The following is a 22,347-nucleotide window of genomic DNA, read 5'->3' as shown; positions in this document are numbered from 1 at the left end:
GCAGTGGGGAGAGCCAATACAATAGTATAGATTTTCTAAGTTATATTTTAAACTTTACATTGAGGATAATATTGGTTAGCAGTTTTTTATTATCTATATGGCAACAAGAAAATAGCCTAGGAAAAAATAATGTAAATAAATAAAATTACAGAAGTATTATTCAAACATCTGCTTTAGCTGTTTAGGCTACTTGGTCACTACTGAAATAACAACACAACACGCTTCACCCAGTGAACTACTAACCACATCTCATCTCTTTATCAGGTGCTGACAGCATAAACTCTTATATAGAAATCACCATCTCTGAAATACACAATCTCCAATCATTTTCTCACATCTTTGGAGACCTTGCCTTAGGTACATACTGGCTAAGTTCATTATTCCCCTAGGTATTTTTCCATTGGTCCATTTTTTAGTAGAAGTGGCTTGGCCACTGCTGTTAATCAGTGATCAATATACCAACAGAAGAGGATATTTGTAGCTCAGGATTGAACTGTGGAATCTTTGGTGCTCTCTGAGCTTGGTTGTCTTATTGCAGACATTTCATTACCCAACCAGGTAACATTTTCTAGCACTGAAAATGAAGTGGGCTTTACTATCTGTTTATATATACAGTGGCTTGCGCTGCCAGTATTGGTGGGGTTGTTGTTTTCTTCTTGGTAGTTTCTTGATTAAGCTGGTGTTTACTACTCGATTGTTGGTCTGGTATTAATCCTGGTATTAACCTCTGCATTCTGCATTGGTAAACCTTTGCAATGAGTTTTGTAATAGAGAGGGTAGGGGATTTTTTCCAGCCACTTTTTCTCCAATTCTGTTTTTTACAGCACCAGCTGTGCAAAACTGTCTGAGTCTAGATGTTGCCATAAACATCTCTGTGCAGTTAGTTTAAGTTGAGAATGACTGTTTCTTTAAGAATTAAGTTTAATCTTCTAAGAATTAACTGACTGGTTTGATTATCTTTTTTATTTTTGGTGCATGCACAACACACTAAGCCCTCCTATAACTTATATAACATATTATGGGAACAATCAATATATTCTAAGTTTAGCATTATTGCTGACATTGTTTAGGGTTCAGTTACTTATAAATCTTAGCAACCTACTACACAAATAAAGTGGAACCAAACTAGCACAATCCCTCTCCATAGTAGATCAAAGTTCACAAGTCAAGGCAGGCAGGCAGCATAGGACACAAAAGAAAAGAAATTGAGAGAGAAGACAGAAGCTGTTTTGCAGAAAAAATACTAATCTCTCCCCTGGCTCAGCTGATAAAGGGAAGAGAACTTGTAGTTGGAGGTTAATGCAACTGCCTGATATGTAAGCAGCCCAAGTTTGAATCCCAGTAAAGGTATGGCTAGATGATGACAGCTAAATAGCTTGAAATAGATCTATACTAGTCTCTCTTTGTTTCTTTATCAGCAAAAATATAACACAATATATAGTGTGTTACATTTTTGCTGATATATACATATACATCAGTGATGAGTTGCAGGCGGTACACCCCGGTACGAACGTACTGGTGCCTGCCCACCCACCCACCTGAGCTCCTTACCTGTATTTGAGCTCTTCGGTGCTTCCACGCACGGAACGCATGGTGCCTGCGCAATGCTCCACTGAGCAGCTGGAGCATCACGGAGGCTTGCAGAGGCATTGCAAGAGTTAAGGATGCATGCGCGTGCTGTGCGCGCTCATGTGGTGGACATCAGGCCCTATTGCACCATACCCGTTGCACCGCAATCTGCAACCCCCCACTGATTGATTGATATACACACACACACACACACACACACACACACACACACATATGCTGTGCAACTTCTATTTCTTTAAGAAAATTCAATAACCATACCATAGTACAATTTATTTAATCTCTTTAGAGATGGACATTAGAGGGATTCCCAACTGTTCTGATTTCAGGCTTCTGGAGATGATTCTCAACAACCCACAATTTAGATCTAATTTTGTCTATCCCTATGGGACAAGAACATCCCCATGTTACAAACTATAGCCTAAGGCCTAAACCCCCTCTGAGCTTGCTACAATAGTATAATGATTTTCTAATGTCTTTCTGATAATACTGCTTTTGATACATTTTTAAATCCTATTAACCTTCTTTGATCCAACTGAATTTTGTTAACACTCATCTAAGCCAAGTTACCATTATATCTGAATTCTCTGAAGTAATTTTTACCAGGAAAATGAATATAGAAGCCAAGGATGATGTAATAGAAAGGGAAAATATAGATAGATCATTAGGCAGATGGTATTAGTGGTCCGGGATTTAAAATTATGAATTTAGTGATCCCTAAGGTCCAAAGGGTTGGGGACCCCTGATTTACAGAGTCACACCAAATGTTTTTATGTATATATGACAACAATTATACTTACAGCATCAATGCTCTTTCCTTCATGTCTGAATTCAGATCTTACAGTGCTCACTCTTAATTTCACAGACACGACAAGAGATCAAGAGAGACTTCTGCCACTCATTTCAAGCCTCTGCCATCTCATTTTACCTTTCCTGGTAAGTATGCTTAGCACCGGTAGTAGCAAAAGGAGGCCTTTTTTTTTTTTGCGATCATTAAAGTGCCAAGGGGGAGAACCGTATACCCACAGCTCAATAATTTTTCTTCCACTAAGTTTCTGACCATCCTATCTGTTGCCTGTGACAAACGAAGCAACATCAGCGCTGCATTTGAAAGCAGGAAATATGTTTTCTCCAGTTACACTATAAATCAATAGTCTGGTGCATATTTTATTAACATTTCTAATTCATTGCTTTGGTGCAGCCTCCTCCTTCAAAAGGGTGTTAATATATTCTATACTGTACAGCCAGTCTCAAAAGAAGTAACATGTTTTAGTACTTAAACTAAACTGGATTATCGTGAAGCTATGAAGTTCACATACTATTAGTTTTTGAAGCAACACAGCCAAGACAACTTCAGTGTATTTATCAACAATCTACCAGATATATCCTGGCTGCATGACATTCTATTTTTATCATTTTTGTGCCATCCTGAATTTTTTTACCATTCTTAACTATCTTAACAGGACACATGCCAATTTACACCATTTTGATCTTCACAAAAGATGGAGCCAATTTGCACATTTTGTACAATTTAATTCTAATCCTATTCTATTATTTAGAACAGGTACTTAATTTATTTAAGATATTTCTATTCCCACATCATCATAACTGGTTTCAAAGGAATAGGTATATTAAAAATGTGTCACAATAATCATTTTTCCAAGTTATGATAGTAAAGAAGACCCCATTTCAAAGCCAATGGTGGTGCTGCAGGTACTTTTGGTAAAAACTTCATTGACTCGATCAATTTCTCAATACAGATAGTCCTTGACTTACAACCATAATTGGTACCAGAATTTATGTTGCTAACCAAGGCTGTTAAGTGAGCTTCACCCAATTTTATGAAATATTTTGCCCCAGTTATGTGAATCATTGCAGTTGTTATGTGAATAACACGAGTGTTAAACAAATCCAGATTCTGCCATTGACTTTTGTGGCCGGAAGCCAGTTGGGATTATTGCAAATGGGTCTCCCATGATCTCAGGATATTGCAACCATTGTAAATTCATGTGGTTGCTAAGCACCTGAATTTTGATCATTTGACTGTGTGCATGCTGTAACAGTTGTATGAAGATTGGTCATAAGTCACTTTTCCAAGGCCGTTGTAATTGTGAACAGTCATTAAACAAATGGTTGCGAAATGGTTGAGAACTTCCTGTATTCATAATGCAGCTACCTGGCCAAGAATTCCATACTGAGCTCCGAGTCTTTCCTTTAAGGATTCTCTGAAGGCTATAAATCATTACTGTTGGAACAATACTGTTGGAACAACTAGAACTGATTCTTCTCTTTGTCTATGGAGATTATCAGTCATCCTGGTCGTGACTGTCTTAAAGCTGCTTGAATGAGAAGTGAAACGTTTCCCTCAAGGAAAAAATGAAGTCCAGTGGTCTTTTGAAAAAGCACCTTTGAGATGATTCTTCTCTTCTTTTTCCATGTGCTTCATCGTAATTGCTTTCAAAGATAGCTTGGCTCACGGATTTGTTCAGCAATAATTACTGAAATTCTTTGCCTGCTAGACGATGAAGCCACTAGACTGAATCCCATTCAATAAGTAGCATGTTGAGAATAATCTCTTGGGTTATAAATGTAAAGAAATGTAAAGGAAATATCTAAGTTTATTAATGACCTGTTAAAGATTTGGAAAATGTTTCAGCAACACAGTGGTCTCTCCCTGCAGATTTAGAACATAATTATGTCTTTTTCTTGTACAATTTAAATTAACAGGATTTTTCCTTTTACTATCTTCTTTTTATTCACCTACACATCTTCTATTCAGCATGTACAAGAATCTCTTATTCACGTCTACTCGTAGTTATGTTCCTCTTAGCATGGTGCCAATCCTCACACTCTACCCTTAACAATTTACAGCTCTATTCAAATCTGCTCAGAAATAAGCCTACTAAACTGATTCACACTTATCCTCAGGAATATAATATATGGAATTACATCCTTAGTTGTTCAACAAGAAAATATATTGAAAAACATATCAAACCCAGTAATTCTACACCTATGTTTTTTAACTGTTCAGCAATAGGAGAAACTCTTTCTGGAGCTAATGGGTTTTCCTTTGCAGGAAATGTTAAGAAGAGAGTGGATGGTCATCTGTTGAAGATGCTGTAAAGAGGAGCTCCTGCACTGGGGCTAGGGGTCAGACAAGAAAATATATCCAAGGTTGCTTCTAGTCTATGATTCTGTGTAAACCACAGATCCATGAGAGCAACTCTCTGCAGCTTTAAATTTATTAAAATAAAAATAAACAGCCATTCCATCATGAAATTAGAAGGAAAAATGTACAATAAAATTTTTTTCTTCCATTCCAAGGTAAAAAGATAAAGGTAAAGGTAAGATAAAGGTGCCTTATCCAGTTGTGTCTGAGTCTAGGGGCGACGCGCCTTCATTTATTAGCCAAGGGAGGCAGTGTTGTCCAAATGCTGAACATGGGGCCATCATGACTATACGCCAAGGAGCACGGAACACAGTTACTTTCCCACTGACATGGTACCTATTAACCTACTCGCATTTGCATGCTTTCGAACTATTAGGTGAGCAGGAGCTGGGGCAAAGATAGGAGCTCACTCCATCGCACAGCACTCCAGTCTCAAATCCAGACTGTCAGCTTTCCAGTTGACAAGCTCAGCATTGTTAAACGCTGATCCTCTGTGTCCCCTTCTGTTCTATCGTGTCCACTTCTCAGAAATTGCCTGGACTAGTTCCTGCAGCGTTTTTGGCAAGATTTCTGAAGTGGTTTGTCCATTGTCTCCTTCTGGGCTTAGAGAGAGGGAATGGGTCAAGGTCATCCAGCTGGCTCTGTGGCTATGGTGTGGCCAAAACTCAAAAATCTCCCAGTTTTTAGCCAATGCCTTAACCATGTTATTATTATTTATTATTTCATTTATTTGCCATCCATCGCACTGTTCGAGGAAAATCTGAGTACTTCACCAAATTGGCTCTCATATGAATTGTGAATTCTCAATACTGAAAATAGATGAAAATATTCATTTACAGAAAAGTGCTATAACATCTGTTTTAAATCTTGTAACAAAAAATATAGTATACCTTTTTAGTCTATATTTACTATACACAATTAGGTAGAGATTGTGAAAACAATTTAAGATTGCAATATCTAGATCTTCTCACTTGGAATGCAATGGTAGAACAGAAGAAGAGGAAACTGGCCCTCCTTACATGTATGCAAGATGAACAGATGTACTTGTGATGTGCTGGTACTTCTGCACTGAACTGACATATCACAAGTACAGGCAGTCCTCAATTTATAATCACAATTGAGCCCAGAATTTCCATTGCTAAACAAGAAAGTTGTTCAGTGAGTTTTGACTCATTTTATGACCTTTCTTGTCACAGCTGTTATGTGAAACACTGCAGTTATTAAGTTAGTAACATGATTATTAAGTGAATCTGACTTCCCATTGACTTTGTCAGAAGTTTGCAAAAAGTGATCACATGACCCCAGGACATAGCAACAGTCATAAATACATGCCAGTTGCCAAGAGTCCAAATTCTGATCATGTGACTATGGGGATGCTGCAGCAGTCATGTGAAAAAGTATCATCAGTTGCTTTTTCCCCAGTGGCATTATAACCTCAAATAGTCACTAAATGAATGATCGTAAGTCGAGCACTATCTGTATGCTTGGATCTTATTCTCTGCCATTCAAGGTTTCCCAGCCATCATAAAAAGCCACAAAACTAATTCTAAGTTTGAATTAATAGCTGAAAATTATTTGAGAAATGAAGCACAACAGATAAGGAAACTTTCTGTCCAAACTAGCTAGGTCCCAGTTGCACAAACTCACAAGGAACCAAATACTCTTTAGCTCAGGAGTGTGAAACTCACGTCGCCATGGCAGCATTGACATATTGTGACTGTTCCACACTTTGCTAAACTGGGCGTGGCCGTGGCCAGTGCGTGACGCATCTGGCTGCAGGCTGTGAGTTTGACACCCCTGCTCTAGCTCAATAAGAAGTGAAAGGACAATATAAAAAGAAGAAATAAAGCATGAACATGTTTTAGAATAGAATAGCAGAGTTGGAAGGGACCTTGGAGGTCTTCTAGTCCAACCCCTTGCCTAGGCAAGAAACCCTATACCGTTTCAGACAAATGGCTATCCAATATCTTCTTAAAGACTTCCAGTGTTGGGGCATTTACAACTTCTGGGGGCAAGCTGTTCCACTGATTAATTGTTCTAACTGTCAGGAAATTTCTCCTCAGTTCTAAGTTGCTTCTCTCCTTGATTAGTTCCCCCCCATTGCTTCTTGTTTTACCCAAAGGTTCTTTGGAGAATAGTTTGCCATAAACATCTCTGTGTAGTTAGTTTAAGCTGAGAATGACTGTTTCTTTAAGAATTAAGTTTAATCTTCTAGGAATTAACTGACTGGTTTGATTATCTCATTTTTATTTTTGGTGCATGCACAACAAAAACTGAATGCAGTATTCCAAGTGGGCCTTACAAAGGCATTATAAAGTGGTATTAACACTTCACATGATTTTGATTCTATCCCTCTGTTTATGCAGCCTAGAACTGTGTTGGCTTTTTTGGCAGCTGCTGCACACTGCTGGCTCATATTTAAATGGTTGTCCACCAGGATTCCAAGACCCCTCTCGCAGTTACTACTATTGAGCAAGGTACCACCTTTACTATATTTTGTTTTTCTTGCCTAAATGTAGAACTTTACTATTTTCACCATTGGATTTCATTTTGTTAGATAGTGCCCAATGTTCAGGTTTAGCAAGATCCTTCTGTATTTTAAGCCTATCTTCTGGAGTGTTGGCTATTCCTGCCAGCTTGATGTCATCTGCAAATTTGATGAGTTCCCCATTTATTCCATCATCCAAATCATTGATGAAGATGTTGAAGAGTACTGGTCCTAAAATAGAGCCTTGGGGTACTCCACTGCATACTTCCCTCCATGTACAGTAGATGCAGTTCCGTTGAGGACTACACGTTGAGTGCAGTTGGTCAGCTAGTTACAAATTCATCTGGTGGTGATGCTGTCTAGTCCACATTTTTCTACTTTATCTAATAGTAGGTTATGGTCTACTTTATCAAATGCCTTACTGAAGTCCAAGTAAATTATATCGATAGCATTCCTATGGTTCACTAATTTTGTCACTTTGTCAAAGAATACAATAAGATTAGTCTGGCATGGTCTGTTTTTGACAAACCCATGTTGGCTTTTGGCTATTACTTTGTTTACTTCTAGGTGTTCGCGGATTCTTTGCTTCATTATCTTTTCCAGAATCTCCTCTGGCAGTTCCCCGATGCTTCAGGATCTCTGAAAGATATGGTTCAGTGGTTCTAAGATCTCGTCTGACAGTTTCTTCAGAACCTTGGAGTGCAATCCATCCAGTACTGGTGATTTGAACTTGTCTAGGGTAGACAGGTGCTCACTTACCATTTTCTTCCCTGTTTTAACTTGTGTTCGTAATCTATTTTTTGTGGTGCTGTTTTTGATAGGTTGGATTGTTTTTTTACCTTTGTGTAAAGACAGATGCAAAATATGAGTTAAATAGTTCTGCTTTCTCCTGTTGCTTCTCACCTTTTGATATCCAAAGTTTAGCAGAGAAATTTGGAAAGGGCATTTCTGAGATAAATATTTAGGATAGTGACATATTTAAGAGCCACTAATATAGGTAGTCCTCAACTTACATCCACAATTGAGCCCAAAATTTGTTTGCTAAGTTTGACATTGGTTAAATACGTTTTGCAACATTTTACAACTTTTCTTGCCACAGTTGTTAAGTGAATTACTGCAGTTGATAGTGACATGGTCATTAAGTGAATCTGGCTTCCCCACTGATTTTGCTTATCAGAAGAGGTAATCACCAAAAGGTGATCACATGACTCCAGACAATGCAGCTATCATAAACATAAGTCAGTTGCCGAGTGTCTAAATTTTGATCACATGATTATGGGGATGCTGCAACAATTGTAAGTGTGAAAAACAATCATAAGTCATTTTTTTCAGTGCAGTTGTAACTTAGAACAGTCATTAAATGAACTATTGTTAAGTTGAGGATTGCTAGTAAGGTGTATATTCTATTTTCAATTCCTGAGGCCCTGGACTACCCACTACTATTCATTGGAACGTCCATGCTCCAATTAATTCCATGGGTTATCAAGACCATAATAGAGCCGAGGTGGCACAATGGTTAGAGTGCAGCATTGCAGGCTACTTCAGCTGACTGCTAGCTGCAGTTCGGCAGTTCAAATCTCACCTGCTCAAGGTTGACTCAACCTTTCATCCTTCCGAGATTGGTAAAATGAAGATCCAGATTGTTGGGGGCAATATGTTGACTCTGTAAACCACTTAGAGAGAATTGTAAAAGCACTGTGAAGGGGTATATAAGTGTATGTGTTATTGCTATAATCCAGACATCCCATGGATGTCCAAAGTCTTCTGATCCTTTTCCCCAGGATTCTTTCCTTGGAATGAAACAGTCTGAGCACCAAAGAGGAAAAGAATACCTGGCAGCATTGGTCTAGACACCTGATAATATGGACCACTGTGTCAAAAACTTCCCAAAGATCAAAAAGGAAGTTATTTCTAAAACAAAACACATGTTGTTAACAAAAAAAGAAAGAGCAACCTCAGCCAAATATGTTTGTACAGGATAATGAAGAACAAGAAAAACAGTGCAGAATGAAAATTAAATTTCAGCCATTTCAGTAAACAAGGGCAATGGCTAAATGTGAAAATAGATGCTATTTGTAATCAAAATTACACTTTTGAAAGCTTAACATAGATGAAATATTAAAATATGAGCCACAGGGGGATTCCCCACCATGGGCAAGCCTATTTCCTCTTCCTTTTCCTAGGTATCGGACAAACCAGCAATTCAAATGCTAATTTGCTTATTGCCTCTCTTTCCAAATTTCAGATGAGTGGTCCAGTTGTCTTATTTTTGAAAGCAATGTGTTTTTATTCAATTAAATGGACTTTCTTTCATTTAAAAAAAATCAGCAATCAATTTTTGAAGGAGAAAAAAGAAATGAGCATTTGACAGCACAATGCACCAGGCCAGTGTATTTCAGAGGAAACATAAATTGTTCATTTGAACAGGATATAGAAAGTATGTTTCCAAATGGCTTTCAACAGCCAAAAATAAAATATGTTTTGTTTATACATAGCCTGATATTAATTATTCTTCCATAAAAGATTAGGCATAGGCCTAATATTGTGTGTTTTCTCTAACATTTCTCATAGAAGGTTTGGTAGATCTAAGGATCTCTAAATACAGCTAAACAGCCAGAATCTCTCACTGATAGCATGGTGGAGATATCAACTGGTACAGTTTGAACTTTTGTTCCCAAACAAAAAGAAATATTTAGATGCTGACATCCTCCCCCCTTCTCTTTTGAGATGCTTGTATTAAGATAGCAATGATGTCTTTTTAATATTGCATATTGTAATAAAAATATAACTAAATTTGCTAAACAAATAATTCCCTCAACATTGTCAACCTATTTACTAAGTCTGCATTACTATTACTATTAATCCTTTCATCGTTCCTATCACCCATTTCCTCCCACTTACGACTCTAAATTTGTTGCTTGTATCATACGATTTATATTGTTTCCTAGTATGATTTGTTTGCTTATTTGTACTCTATGACTATCATTAAGTGTTGTACCTTATGATTCTTGACAAATGTATCTTTTATTTTATGTACACCGAGAATATATGCACCAAAGACAAATTCCTTGTGTGTCCAATCACAATTGGCCAATAAAGAATTCTGTTCTGTTCTACTCTATTCTACTCTACGACAGAATACAGAAGAGGATCCATAAGATTATTATGGTCTTATTTGTCGTGGCATTGTTTTGGGACACAGATATTAATTAGGGTATTCAATTAAACAAAATAAAAAGATCAATATTTGTTAGAGGTTATTTGGAGCTTTTGTGTTGAGATATGTCACAAATGCTTTGAGACTAAAGGGTCTGCCTATCATTTATTGATGAACAGTATAATCTAGAAGCTTTCGCCAGGCTTCTATCATCTTTGTTGTATCATTCAACTCTGATCTGCCAACTATTTGCTTCTTCTTTCTTTGAGTGATTTTCTACCCTGGGCGGTAAGTACAAGAATTCTGGAATTAATAGAGTAATTAGTTCCTCTACCCCAATGTTTCTCAAACGTGACACATTTAAGAAATATGAAACATTAACTCCCAGAATTCCACAGCCAGTATTGGAGAATTCTGGGAGTTACAATTTTCACACTTTTTAAAATTACCAAGTTTGACAAACACTGTTCTACCCCTTCAATATTGCTTCATTCAGGCTCCTTTAATCAGAAAGTCAGAGACAGAGACCGTCTTATTAATCTTTTAAAAATACTCTTAACAGCAATTTCTTTTGGCTTGAGAAAGATTCAAATAAAAATTGAACACCTTTAACATTCATGCAATTATCTGCTCATTTAAAAATGAGAGTGCTTTTTTAAGGGAAAAGAAAAAAGCATGCATATCTTATGTACATCAGCATCAGTTGGGTCAGGGTGGAGACAGAATTACAAAAGTAGCATTGCACACCATTGTGATGCAAGTCCTTTTGTTAGTGCATCATGACATTGCATTCATGCAAAAAAGGGGAAGAGTTTGCAGCATGACACTATTATTGTTCTGACAGAACTTGCAAACTCTTGCAGAGGCACATTATCTATATGTACATATGTATACTATGTTTTTGTATGTGTTTTTTTATTTAGAACCTATTATGAAAATATACAGACACACACAGATATATACATAAACATAAATACTATATACACATAGACTAAGTCCCTCAAAAATAAATGTTATGTATAAAAAAATAGGAAAATAATCAAATCAAATATATATTACAATCACAGAGAAGAATTAGAAGGATATGGTACAGTCAATTAAAATTGTTTTTTAAAAAGTCCACACACTATTACAGAATAACTATAAGTACCTGTAACCTAAATAGATATTTTAATTATATATGCAAATTCAGTCCAATCAATTAAAATCTTACATATGTATATAATTCAAGCCAATGTGCGCTGTAGATAAGTGGTATCCATACTATGGGTAGATTAGAGTAGCCAAGTTTTAAAAGATATTATAAAGGGAACAGAATATTTTCTGTACAGCATGCTTCTATAGAAAGAATATAATTAATTAGCTGTTCATTAGTGGAATAATCTAGTTTTTGACAATATCTTTCTTCAAAATAGGAGGCTGACAACTTTTTAAATATCTAGTGCTCCTAGATTAAAGGATCAAAACAATGATATGCATTTTAATTTTGGAAAATATTATCACATCTATTGACAATAAACAATAAATAAACATCTGGGCCAGGAACTTTCTCTATTTTTTTTTAAATAGCTGCACAGATTTCCCTTGCTATATTGTTATAGGTCCATTCATCATTTGCTGTTATTTATCCATTATCTTTGAAAATCTTTTTTTCTTTAAGTATTTTTTCACAGGGGAAATCTCATCTCCTTTATAAAGTTTTGTCTAAGTCTGGAAACAAATCTGGGATTTTTCTATGTAAAGTTTGCATTTTAATTTTACAAGATACCAAAAGCAAAATAGATTTGTGCTAATATGAATTGAATTTTTGGTTTATAATTTAATTCAGTGATTTATACTGCATTGACCATAATTCTCAGGATTCAGTCTTAGTTTAGAGTTTATTTGTAGTTACCAACACCATGATATTTCTAAATTCTTTATTCATTTATTCAGATTTTACTTTTTTATTTCCTCTAGTCTTTTAATATTTCTTTATATATATATCATTTTTAATTTTTAATACTTTGAAAACTTTCCACACTTCTTTATATTGTGTAACATGGAAAGCTATTCATTTCCCTCTCTAAATGTCATCATACTTTTTCCTTAATTTTATTTTGTCCTCTCTTATTCTTTGGATTTACAGTTATATGAATATGACAAAACATCACTTGGATCACATATAACAGGCTCCACAGCCATTTTATACCTGCAAATATATAAAATAATCTAGTCACATTATCCAAGTCATGTGCATACCACTTTGATTTTAAAAAAGTTAAATGTGAGGATCTGAGTTAAATGTGATTAATTCATACAGGGGTTAAACTACCCTCCATTAAAGCTACTCATTATGTTAGTCTAGTTAAAAGTGGATTCCCCCCCCCCCCTCTCTCTCTCATATGGCACATTCACATCACATTTCAATTAAAGCACAAACACAAGAAATAAAACACAAGAGATAAAAATACAAAATTTGAAATCTGAAATAGATTACAAGTGGATTACAAATGGTAATAGAATGTATTATTCACAGGGTGCAACAACAGCACACAAAATTATATCCAGTCAAGGGTGGATCCTGATCCCAGCTACAACTGTTCATTTGTTGTCTACTAATTCTCCTGTGAATGGGAAGCGGCCAACTCAATCCCACAGATATGAACAAAAAGGTAGCGGCCATAACAAAGCAAAGCAAAAAATACCATCACCTCACCAACTTTAGTACACCAGCAATAGAAATTTTTTCCTTCACTGAAATCAAGTGGCTCTTTAAAATGTTGGGCAAAATGAAGGGCTGCTAAAATGCCTGTTAGATACTAGCTACAGTTATAATGGTTTCCACCAATATCCTCTGTTCTGGCGGGAACAGAGGTTTAATCTCATTGGTCGAAGGGTCTGACAGCTCCCTATAAAAGAGCTGTCATCAGACTCAACCTTCGCTGGATTGTACATACTTGTTCTGTTACAATAAAGAGCTGTTGTTGCCTTTAGCCTATGTGTGCCTTTCATTACCCGATCTAACAGCCTGCACAAGCTGAGAAGGATTCAATATATTTTAGTGGCCAGATATGTTTTGGATTGCTAATGGAACATTCTTTTAGCACTAGGCATACCGGGTAAAATATTCTAATTAAGATAACTATATACTATCCATCCATCCATTACCTACCTGAGCTGTAGTGGTGCAGTTGTTAGACTGCATACTGCATATTGCAGGTTACTTCTGCCGGCTGCCTGCAATTTGGCAGTTCGAATCTCACCAGGCTCAAGGTTGACTCAGCCTTCCATCCTTCCGAGGTCGGTAAAATGAGGACCCAGATTGTTGAGGACAATATGGTGACTCTGTAAACTGCTCAGAGAGGGCTGGAAAGCACTGTGAAGTGATATATGTCTGAGTGCTATTGCTGTTGCTACCTATGCATCTATTGTAACCGCTTCTGAATAAGTGGCCGAATAAAAATTCTGTTAAGCTTCACTTCAAATACAAAGATCACATAGCAAAAGGTACTAGCAGATGCAATTCATTTTGAGGTAAACTATCGTGGATGCTGTGGTCCATCCAGATGGACCTGAGCTATGGAGATGTCCACCTCTGTACTTCGGAAGACAAAATTACTTAGAAGAGTACTGCTACTTCAACTGCTGTAAGGCTGATTCAGCAAGCTAATGAATTCTAAATGCCCATTTAAAATCAATAGGAGTGCAGACTCAAAGCGCGCTTGCTAAATAAATCCTGGCACAACTGATAATTCAAAGGGAGGAATCCCAATATATAACACCAAAATGAACACTTTCCTCTCACAATATTTCATAATAACATGCCATACAGAAATAGATCTTTCCCTCAATTATAAAATTCTTGTCTGCAGATTCTATTATTCATAAACGTAGATTGTGTTTAATAGTACAATTCATATTACATCTGACAAATGTCTAAAGCTTCAGATAGCATACTTTTGCAAATGAAGGCCTCTCCCTAAGTTATTTCAATTATTTAGCTTTAACCGTGTTACTTGTATTGTAAAAGACAGTATAGCAAACATAGCTTACAGTATTATGGTATTATGCCCAAATTTAATAATCCTTCCAATTTTAGTAAAGTGTAACTACATCAAATATCTTTAAAATTTACTCCAGCTAGGAGTGGAGGTGGAGATTAAAAAAAAAAAAAGAGAAAATACCAATCATTTTACAAGCTAGTTCACACATGCATGTTTGCCACTTCATTCTCAGAAAATGAGTCAAAGAAAATTAGTGGTCCGATTCCATCAAAGTATTAGAACTGACAATATGAAAATTATACCTCATTCACATAAGCAAGTCATTAGGATCTTGTTGGATGAGGTGATGCATCAATCTGCACTGGCTGCACTGTATTCTCACATCTACTCCTGGGTTGCCAACAGCATTCCACACTCAAAGATATACTGTTCTGGATCACGGAAATGTCAGTCAAAGAATCTTACTATGAATAATAATCATGCATTTGTGAATGAGCTTTGAAAGAGTTTCATATAAGCAGCTAAAATAAAAAAGTGACATATTCATGGTTGCTTTTTTATTTTTATATTAAAAAAGAAGTATATGGATGGAGCAACATTCTTAGTGTAATTTTGAAAAAGACTTAAGTGTCACTGAGAAATTGAAATTCAAGTATATTTTACTTATTTAACTCTTCCAGACACATTAACTCTTCATACCTTCATGCAATAGGAGGAACTCATATACTACACACTTCTGGATGTTAAATCCTGCTATTTGGTAAGTTTAGTTCTACTCTTAAATGCAGTTTCAATGAATATAATGATTAATTCAGAGGCACTAAATGAAATATTATTTGGCATAGTTGTCAAGTTTATTCAGCCCATTTTGTGCTCAATTATGTACTAGGAACTCTGCTAAGTGTGTTCACTAGAAACTTGCAACCTATTATGACAATTTACTATATTAAAATCAGATTTCCTTCACAGATTGTAAGCTGTCTTACATTAAAAATAAATCATCATTTTTGACGTTCTCTTAATAATGTACTTAGTCATAATAAATTAGAAAATTAATTTTGTATATTTAACAATATAATAATGCTGCCTAGAATTCCACTAATTAATTTAAATGGGACATTTGGTTGTAGGAATATTCTTGCCATTAAAAACAGAAACCCATTTCCAAATACACAATGCAGGAAAATAATATTAATCATACTTAAAGTGACCATGTTAAAATCAACAGGACAAGTTCATGATGGCCAACTATTAAAGAGGTTTATATTTTGCCTTTCCTCTTGAACTCAAGATTACACAGTAGTGCCTCTACTACTATAGCTCCACAACAATTCTGTGCCCTTAAAAGAGCTTAACCCCCCCCCCACCCACACAACTGGCACAAAATTATCCAGTGAACCTTTACCACTGACAGAAGCTCTCAGTACAGTGTCTTTAATAACCTGATACTAGTCTAGCACTCAAACCAATATCAGTGTAATGTACTATTTTAAAGGATGGCTAAATCTAGGTTAGCCCACTGCTTTAAAATATTTATCTATAAATTTTTAATCAGTTTATCAATTGTGATACTGGCAATTCAGTGGCATGCTGGGCTAGTGATAAAGATGCTCGCTTTCCATTCAGAAGGTGGAGAGTTCAATTCTACATAGTTGCAGATATTGCTCTCTCCTAGGGCGCAAAGAGAAAATAAGTGCTGTGAATTCCGCTTTGACGCCAGGAAGGGCATCCGGCCAGTAAACGCTCAGCTCCATACAGTCACCCTGACTCTATCCCATATTAAGGGATAACAGGGTCATAAAATTTATCAGTTATGTTACAGGGAAAGAATTATATAGTAATTACATAATAACCCAGGAATTGTATTGGAAGCATTTAGAGCTATTCAAAACTGAAGGGTATCTTGAACAACGAATGTAATGTACAGAATTCTTTAACAGAGCTATGAAAATGGCTATTTATAAATGCATATATAATGGGCTATATTTTAATTACTAAAGCAATCTATTATAATTATTCTCTCACTTATCAACTGATAGCCTTATCTATAGCTTATGTTTGCATAGCTAGTTACTCTCTATATTAAATGTATGTACTAGGCATGTGAGCTTTTTGAATATTTTTTTTCTTTTCATTTGCCTAAGCATGAAGAATGCAGGCCATGTAGCAAATCAGAACATAAGACTGTTTACTTGTGACTGAGCTGTACATCATGTATTGCATAAACCTACCTTTTTTACCTAATATCACTTAAAAGAGAGAGATGTTCCAGACCTTTTTCTATCTGTTTTTCATCAGAGGTACTACTTCAATTCTTGCAACATGAAAAAAGAGTAATTAAGAAAAAAAAATCTTACTCTTTTTGCTATTCCACTAAAATCACAACTCTATGTATACATATTTGAGATTCTATATACAGTACATAGAAGAGGCATCCTCTTAAATTAAAACTGATGAAACAACTTTGCATCTCTCTCTCTCTCTCTCTCACACACACAAACTTACATACATGATTTTCTAACGTTGAATTCATCCAGTTAAAGTGCTTCAAAAATAAAAACGTGTTACTCATAATCAGCCCTATGAAGAATTTACTGTAGAAAGTAAGTACTGGCATACAGAGTCACTAGATATGACATTATTTGCTCTAGCTCCAAAGATGTATTCAGATCTAAATTTGAATTTAGATTTTTCCCCCTGTCATTTTGGTACTACATTCGTATTCAGTGTGATTCTCACATCTTATCATGAGATAATGAGATGAGATGATCTTAAGATAGTGTTTTAAAGACAAAAAATATGAAATGAATACATTCTATTGGGACACGCACATTTTGCTTTTCTAAGGTCACTGAAATAAGAAAATGACTAAAACATAGCAAATATACATGGCTTTATTCTTGTTTGCTTTTTAAATATTCAAGTTCAACAAGCATGTTTTGAACAGGTGGTCAGAATGATAGAAACCCACATACTCTTAATTACTCTTCTAATTCCTGATTCTAAGCACAAAGCTTCCTCACAAGTAACATAAACTAAACAGACAATTGGTGGCTTTTAAAGCCATAATGATTGACTTTCCAGTGAACCACTGGGCTCTACAAAAAAGTAGAGTTTTAAAAATTTGTACCCATTGTTCCAACAGTGTCCATATGTTTACTAGTCAAATAAACACAATTGTTTACAAAAGAATTAAAAACATGATTCCCTCTTTAAAAAAAAAGGCCACCAAGCCTTAAATTATGTGTTTACAAACTTTCAGAATTATTTTTTCTAAAATGATAAATAGAATTTATCCAAAAACACCTCTAGAATTTTTATCATCTCATAGAAATTGTTTATAGAAGTAAAAGATAAAATAGGGTAAGGACCTTTTAAGCACATATAAAAGATGCTTAAAAGGTACTTAAAAGGTGCAATCAATTTACCCCAAAATTAAAAATCTGAAACTCTCCAGTTGATTTTCTCTTTTCTACTGAGGTCACTAAGGGTAATACAGTGGTCTTACAAAACAAATTAAGGCTCTATCTTGATCTGGAAACTACGTCAATATACGCCTCTAAGCTAAGACAACCTTCTGAAACAATGTTGAGTTCCAAGAATTATTATTATTTTTTCATACATATTTTCTCCTCTGGGATTTCTGCCACATTGTAATTCAGGCTATAGACTAACAGGCTATTAAACTGATTAAAGCAGATTATGCAGCCTACTTGATCAGTAAAGAATTATATTAGCTTCGATGGTAGGGGAAGCAGGAAGGAAAAGCAAAGAGAAACAATGTATCTGCTGCCAGATGCAGAAACATATAGCAAAGCCATTTAATTTTCATACTTTAAAAAAGGACAACAATTAGTGAAACAGCTTTTTTCCTTAAAATCAAAATAACCACTTCATTTGGTTACTACTGTTTAGAATTGGCATACCATGGAATTAAAGAGCCCTATATTACAATATGTAGAAGGGAAAATTTTTAAGAGGCCAGCAATTTATAGAGGCCAGCAAAGCAGAGATAATGGGTAATCCAAGATACATCTATTGTGATCATTTGTCACACCTTCGGTCAAGAACAAATAAGCTAAGTTTTTCCTCTAGTTCTTTCCTTTATAAAAGCAAGTTTAAGTTCAGTTTTATTTTTTTTTAAAAAACCTTAATCACTAATGTTAAATTTCATTATAAAACAGATGTCTAAAACATACTGTGCTATCTTTAAGATGCTATGTTACAGCTATATACTTTTGTAGACTAGGTTGTTCTTCAATGAATGCAATAGTTGAAGTTCAATCCATGAAAAATAACCGCCTTAACAATTTAAGGTAGCACAAGAGTTATTTTTGCTGCTCAGATATGTCAAAACATCCGTTTTGAAGTATCTGTCTGATAATTGAAATGTTTGTTAAGATCATTTTTCAAATCATACTCCTAGACTGCATTTCCCACTCTTTCTGCTTAAATGTGCTTAATCTGGCTTGCATTCCTCGCTTACAGTGGCTATACAGATTAGATGTGACCAGCAACAGCTCACAACTCTGTTTTCTGGATTGCGTAATAAAACAGTGCGTGTAAAAGATTTGGAGAAAAAGTTCAAATATGTCTGTCCTCCAAAACAAAAATAGTTTAGTAAAATGTCAATCTGTTGATAGTTGAATAGAAGGGGGAATTCCAGCAGCATGAAAAACTGGCAACACAAACACATTATTTTATGCAATTATGACAAATACAGAAACACTCATGATTTTGGTGCATGATAGAAATATCTGAGAATAGTACTCTGTGTTGCTCATGGCTGCCAAACGTTTGTTTCTGCTACAGTTTCGTCAGTACATCCAGCAACTACAGATACTCTAACCTTTCAAATCTACCAAAGTCTAGGGTGAAATGAGAGATTTCCTAATCTTTACTCTTCTCTCCATAGACTTCTATGTATGCCAAGGAGGAAAGAGGAGGTTGTTTCAATAAAATAGAAAGGCCAGTCAAACTGTGTGGTCTTCCAGTTAATTAACTTTCCCAATGAAATAGCGGTCTCAATAATAGAAAAAATAATTTGAGAAATGCAAGGCATGGACACAAACAAACCACAGCTAACCTCTCCCTGTAACATGTAACTGACGGTATAGTGTATTCAATTTATTTCTGAGGTTGAAAACATGTAGTCATAGTACTTGTCACAGAGATTCATAGCCCTGTTCCAACTATGGTGGCTATACGTACAGTACTTAATTGGAAAGAAAACCATCTATTTTAGTGATATTTACTGGTCATACACAGTATTATGCATGTCTGAATTCAAGTCTGAAATTCAACATCATCATAAAAAAATAAATGATTATAGAAACTATTAAAATCTAATATAAAAACAATCAAATAACCATCTCTCTTTTTAGTAAGGCTTATCTATGTATTATTCCAATAACTACAGTACACCTAAATGTAACTTAGAAACTACATTCAATCAAACCGCATGCTTTATACACATTCCAAATTGTTATTGCTATTTGTGCCAGATTATTTTATTTAAATATTTTTTTAACTATAGATAAAAGAGAATGTTCTGAACTATCTAGCAAAATGTGGAATGCAGAATCTTAACTGTAAGAGTTGTATAAATCACTTTAGATTCAATTAAATAAAAACTAAGCACAAAGTTGTATTTTTTACAGTATATAATGTTGTAAAGCAAGCGTGTAGACCACTGAAATATGCACAGACTCCACTGTATCTATAGTTACTTTCCTTGACACCTGTCAAGTTTCCTGTTCCACCTTACTTTTAAAATAAATAAATAAACAGGAATTATTGTTGGCATGCTGCAAAGTTAAAGCAACACTTCTTAAAGTCAAAAAGGCCTCTGGGTTCTTAAAGTACTGAACAAGTATTGTTAAAAAATAGAGGATTGCTTTGTTTAGAAATATACACACCGAGCGAGCCTACAGAGGGAAAGAGGAAGATGTTGGTCTAGTGCAGGGGTCTGCAAAATTGGCTCTTTTAAGACTGATGGACTTCAACTCCCAGAATTCCCCACCCGGCTGGGGAATTCTGGGAGTTGAAGTCCATCAGTCTTAAAAGAGCCAACTTTGCAGACCCCTGGTCTAGTGCAATGGCCCCCAAACCTTTGGGCACCAGGGACCAGGTCTGCGGAGAGAGGATTTTTGTGGACTGGAACGGGTGTGGTTTTGCATGCTGTCTGCATCCTGTGGATGGGGCTTTGCTTGTTTGTGCGGCCCAGTTGCTGACATGCTAAGGCCCAGTGTTGATCCATGGAATGGAGGTTGGAGACTCCTGGTCTAATGGTTAAGACACCAGGTTAGAAAGCGGGAAACTGAGCACTAGTCCTGCTTTAGGCAGGAAAACCAGCTGATGACCTTAGGCCAGTCACTCTTTCTCAGGCCCCACCTCATGGGTTGTGTTATTGTGAGGAAAATAGTAGAAAGGAATACTAGATATATTTACTCCCTTGTAAAAATAATAAACTGAGATACAAACAAATAAATAAATGTATCTGTACCAGCCTGGCAGTAGTGTGTGATTTGGCAAGAGCTTCAGGATAGCCATTCAGTGACAACATCCCTAAGAACCTCTTGAAAGTTTTTTTATACTCACTGTACCCAAAGATTCTCTTATATTCACTTACAGCATTAAATAGATTATTTCTGGAAAAGAGGCAATATCTGGATATGTAAAACGCATTGTCAGGATACAAAAAAATGTTTGCTTGTTATATTAAAGGAACAACAGATGTAATCCACATGTACTATGTTCTTTTTGTGGAACAAACCTGTAGTAAATTCATAAGATTCCAGAGAAGGTAATTTAACTTCCTTTTTTTATTTCAGCCAAATGATTGTAAAATTTGTTCAAATGTTATTGCGTTTAAGAAAGACTGACATTCCTTGGAACTCATATTTTTAAAACAAGTGATATCTAATTGTGTGATTTTCTTCCAAAATAGAGAAATGTGCTGGTATTTTTATTCTTTCGTTAACTCAGAAAAATGTTTTCTTTACACCCAACTGCTTTAAACAACAGAATATACAAATTCTACTTGGGCATCCAATAAAGGCAAATGAAAGCTACTTTGAAAAGGGTCATGTAAGAAATAGGTTCAGTTTCATAACCTGCAATGTTTGTGTATTTCCCTCACATTTGAGTAACCACAACCAGCCTACACACATCTGGAATTAGGAGTAAGATCTTGCAGGGCAGAGGGTGTGTCTTCTGGGAAGAACTACAGCTGGGGCATTTTTAATTTATTTAAAACAATTTTTAATCGAACAAAACTGTATTGTTACCTTAAAACTTTATTAGTCATGGACATTCCACAAATATTACATTGCTGTATTAATTATTATTCACAAAGACCTATGACTGCTTAAAAAGCCCCTAGTCTACAAAGTTCACATAAAAAATGTTCATATAGCTGCCGTTTCACCCTGCCCAAGATCATATAAATGTAATAAATTAAAAACGCAACCAATATAAAAAAACCCTAATGGTTAGTTTGGCGGAATAATAAGGTAACATGCTCTAATCCTAGGCATACTGTACTCGAGTTTATGGTGTTGCTGAAATGGATAGAATTTTGAGAAAACAGATTTACTAGAAAAGCACAAAAAGACAAAATATAATTTACCACGACTATACATTTTTCTTCTTGTAGCAAAAGGAAAATTCACACACAGACTTAAAACAAAACAAAAAAAAACAGCTTTTAGTAAATACCTTTTGTATGACAGCAGCTTAGTTATTGGACTATACCCATAACCCAGTAAGCTCCACTGTTGTTTTTTACAGGCATTTCAAAATTTCAGGTATTATATAAATATAGTTGAATAAACTACTCTCCCATTATGTACTTCAATTTTAACCCAACTTTGAACCTGATGCTATTTCTACACACTGAAAAATGTATTAGTTGCAATCCAGTCAAACTTTACCATGTTAAGTTTATTATATCCTTTCA

At 35.5% G+C, this 22,347-nt stretch overlaps 1 protein-coding gene and 1 long non-coding RNA gene across 2 annotated transcripts in view; one reads left to right on the top strand and one right to left on the bottom strand.

Annotated features, from left to right (window-relative positions):
* Positions 1-22,347, bottom strand: part of RNF38 (ring finger protein 38) — a 121,983-nt gene that overhangs the window by 95,640 nt on the left and 3,996 nt on the right. The window lies entirely within an intron of this gene.
* Positions 516-7,158, top strand: LOC116505534. Its single transcript, XR_004254955.1, has 3 exons — positions 516-558; positions 2,453-2,523; positions 7,123-7,158. It is a non-coding gene; the product is annotated as an uncharacterized LOC116505534 (long non-coding RNA).

This window comes from Thamnophis elegans, chromosome 3, assembly GCF_009769535.1.
Source record: "Thamnophis elegans isolate rThaEle1 chromosome 3, rThaEle1.pri, whole genome shotgun sequence".
Classification (NCBI taxonomy): Eukaryota; Metazoa; Chordata; class Lepidosauria; order Squamata; family Colubridae; genus Thamnophis; species Thamnophis elegans.
The sequence above is the reverse complement of the archived record's forward strand: the minus strand, read 5'-3'. Positions and strand labels throughout refer to the sequence as shown.